The sequence below is a fragment of the Lactuca virosa genome, chromosome 4, assembly GCF_052849685.1.
Source record: "Lactuca virosa cultivar CGN04683 chromosome 4, Lactuca_virosa_CGN04683_v6, whole genome shotgun sequence".
In the NCBI taxonomy this organism is placed as follows: domain Eukaryota; kingdom Viridiplantae; phylum Streptophyta; class Magnoliopsida; order Asterales; family Asteraceae; genus Lactuca; species Lactuca virosa.
This window is the reverse complement of record NC_136429.1, coordinates 374,678,402-374,682,732: the sequence shown is the minus strand read 5'-3', so window position 1 is coordinate 374,682,732 and position 4,331 is coordinate 374,678,402.

Below are 4,331 nucleotides of genomic sequence, written 5' to 3'. Positions count from 1 at the left end.
TGTGGTATATTCAGAGGTAGTGCTTGATTTGTGGGGGTGCTGGGGTCCGGAGCATAGTGTAGTAGGTGCATGTTGAATGTGGATCGTCGACCGTCTTCTCTAGTGCATGGTTGCAACTGGTTTGCCCATTGTGGGGACGCATCCTGGAAGGGAAGGAGGTGAAAGAGTCTCATGCCTGCTCCTGATAGGGTAAGGTTCATTAACGATCTCCTCAGCGCCCTTCTCCTCGTTTGATTCCACATCAGGTATCCTCTTCCTTGTAATCCATCTCTTGGTACTCTTTAGGATCCTCTTCTGGATCCTCCTCGATCCATCCATTGGTTGCGATGGCAGGGTAGTAGGGGTCTTTGTGGGGAATTCTGGTCATGTCATCGATGCGAAAATAGACGTATATGAGACACATAAAGGATCTAGAGGTATGGTTCTATTGTATTGTAAAATACTCCTATAGTAATTATAAACTTTATGTTGGGTTCTTAGAGTTTCTTTATACTAATCACATGTTGGTCATATCTTATATAAGTATAGTTAATCAGGCTATATTTATCCCAGATATGATTACATAACTTTCTAGGCTTAATTGTAGTGTTTAACTCCTCTAAATACTTTTCATATGGTTCTTATTATGACACTGTTTCTAGTATGTATACATGTACGTATACTTTTTATAAAAATACTATTATATTTTAAAAGTATACTTCTTAGTCAGAGTGTTTTAGCCCCAATTGTATTTATAGTTGTATATCTTATATGGTTTGATATACTTAGTTCACTATAAACAATGCTCTGATACCAATCTATCACACCCCCAACCTGAACGGCGGAAATGTCTAGGGTGGATGACTTTCATGTATAGCATCATAACAATTGAATAGTAGCGATCAAAGCATTACACCCATTGTATTGAATATTTAATAAGTTTGCATTGTACACGAAAACATTTTCTACATGACATCAATGCATATGAAAAAATAAATAACGTGATGCGACGACGCCTCATGCACCAAATATTCTTGTGATTACCTGTTTACTAGTTTCCTGAGAATACAAGTGACTTTGAAAAGTGTCAACAATTAAGTTGCTGAGTTCATAAGCATTTTGCATGAGAAATATTTGTAACTGTTTCGTGTAAAATGATAGTGTATACTTCCAGAAAATCCAATATTTTCTTTAAAACGAGCTGTAAGTCTGTAACATCCCAAAAATTTAAACCAAAAATTTCATTTTTAGTTTAATAATTCATAAAACCAATTGTATAAAAGGATCCATAAAAACATCCCATGTCAAAACCAGAGTGTCAATAATCAAAACATGTTATCATAAAACAATATCAGAGTATTATCCCAAAGATCTCATGTGCGGAAAACATAGCGTGATGTGCTGCGATCGCCGGCTCCTTTCCTTTGAAAATGAAGTACCTGAAACCAAAACTGAAAACTGTAAGCATGAAGCTTAGTGAGTTCCCCAAATACCACATACCATACATATCAACATGCTGCCTAGCATATCTGGGTGCTGGCCTACCAATTCGGTCTCTTTCAACCGGATGCTACCATACATAACTGTGAGCCATACAAAATAATCATATATCATAATCACATAAAATGTTATGTGCCAAAACATAGTATTTCCATTATGCCACGGGCCGCCACATGGTCTTTCTTGCCAAGTCGGGGGACACCCCCTTCGGTCTTACAGACAGGTGCCAAGAGCCACCTCCTGGTCTTCCATGCAAGCATCACAAAGACAACTAGCATACGTACTGTTATACTTAGCTAATCAGCATACAATGTGCCAGGACCCACCTCCTGGTCTTTCATACATAATGCCTAGGGCTAACCCCCAGGTCTTCCTACCATACATAAACTAAATGGGTCGGTATTGCTTCCTTAGACCCATACAAACAGTGAGGAGACTCACCTCGCACTGCTGAAGTCCCGCGAATAAATCCCTGGCTGTTGGCTAACAGATCCCCAAACTGCCAATCATCAAAACAACACTCAATTAATAATTGGGTTCTAATGCATAACCATAAGTCCATACTTGGGGTAAAAAGACCATTTTACCCCTAACCTAGCTTGGTCCAAAGCCAAGGCCCAACCTCAAGCTCTCGAGGCCCAAAAGCCAAATAATAATTTAAGGCCCAGTATATGGCCTAATTTTCCAAATTGGGCCCAAATCCCTTACATGGGCCTTACCCCAAAGCCCATCTAATTATTCTAGTTCTTATACTTGTTCTTGGATGGCCCATCAATAGCCCAGTCACCAAAGCCCAACAGAAGGCCCATCTAGAAGCCCAAACCTTATTAGGGTTTCTGACATGAAATGACGATTAGGGTTAAGTGTTCCTACTTAACCCACTAAGGACTTAACCCATAAATTCCAATATTGCATTAAGCTAATTGCCAAGGATTATTAATTAATATTTTAAGTCCAATAAATAGTTTCAATGCGGGTCCCGTTAACTTCCAAATTAGGGTTTCATGACATTAGGATTTTCTAAACACTAATTATGGTTTACAACACATAAGTTAATTAATTAGTTAATTAAATAAAAATATATGTGTTTATAAATCGGGCACCACCCACTGTCACCTCGGGCAGTGGTGGTCGGCGGCGGTCCATGGCGGCAGCCACCACCTCACAGTGGTGGTGGTTACGATTTTTAGGCCAAAACAGTTTAGAACATTCCAAACACCCGTCCAACCACACCCACATATAAACACAACCACCCAAAGTGGCGGAAAAATGGCGGCATGAGGTGGCAGCCACCACCTCACGGTGGTGGTGGGTTTTTCTCCGTTTCCCCGGCAAAGAAATGCTCTTACAGTCCCATATCATTATAATACACGTACCCAAACACCATATCACCACACACACACCACCTCTACCCTCATCGTGGCAGGCGGTGGTCAGAGGTCGCTATGGCGACAATCCGACAAACGATTGCATTAGGGAAGAAGCGGAGGATATACTAAGGTTTTACAACAGCAAAACACACATACTAACGTGAACACCACGCAGCCACCCACTCACGGTGGTGTATATCTGTCGGAAGGATATAGCGACGGGACAGTCGCTGGAACAGTGGTGGCGACGACGGAATGAAGAAGCAGAAAAACGAAGGAATTAAGAAAGGATAGTGCCATTACAGGAGAGGATGAGGCCACAGTGGCCTCGCTTCGGTGATCTTCGCTATTGCCGGCAACAACAGCGGTGGTGCCCGGCTCTCTTGGTGGTTCGCGATGACAATGAGATTGCGACGGCGGCGGTTGAAACCAAGGAATAAGGTGGCGGTTGAGGTTTCAAAGGTGGTGGCGGCTGCAATACTTAAGGTTAGGGTTTGCTACTTCATTAAAATGAGAGGGAGGGTAGCGGGTTCAGCTCCCGTATCCTCATTCAAACTTAATTCCATTTTTTTCCAATTCTGGTCCCTCCCCACAAAGTCTTTTTCATCTCAGCCCTCAAACTTACTAAACAGCCCTTGTCTTCTGAAATATTTACAATCCAACTCCAGATGTTACCTCTTTAGCCCTTGCTCCCAATAGTCTATTCAATACAAGTCCAATTGATATAATTTAGACTGTAAATTTCCGAACTTATAGCATTTATCTCCCAAGACTGGCACTAATTAAATTATTATGGATTCAGGGCTTCGATAAAATAATGTATAAAATACATCTCGGGATTTTAGGGCTTATTATTTATTCATTTATTTTTATTCACTTATTATTATTATTATTATCCTTATTTATTTATTTATATTATTGTATTTTATCTTTAAACGGAATGTTACAATTCTCCCCCACTTAAATTAGATTTCGTCCTCGTAATCATTCCTTACCAATCCTGTCACACCAAACCACTCAAGAGACATGGCCATAATCCCGAGCACACCCTAGCCTTCCGAGGGTAACCGAAACCAACCTTCACAGGGCTCTACAATCTGCAGATGAACGAATTCCTTGCAACAATCACATTTACTCAATCTGGAATCTGCAGTCAAGATGGTCTGACTCCCTGACAGATCGCCCATATGGAATCATTATTGTTGAAATCGGTCCAATTATCTCCCAATTGACTACTTGACTTCTGAAAACTCGAGGTTCCCACTAGAAAACTGTGTCACAGACCAGATGTCCCTGCAGAACACTTATACTTGACAGAAGGCTCAGATAATCCTTCAAGTAGAAGATTCATCCCTGTAAAAGTTGGACTCAGACGAGAGTCGCACAACAGGTTCAAATCAATTACTCTGAGATTATTTAATCCGAACTGCAAGTGACTTAGCACTTTCGATCCACAGGCTACTCTACACATATGAATCCCCA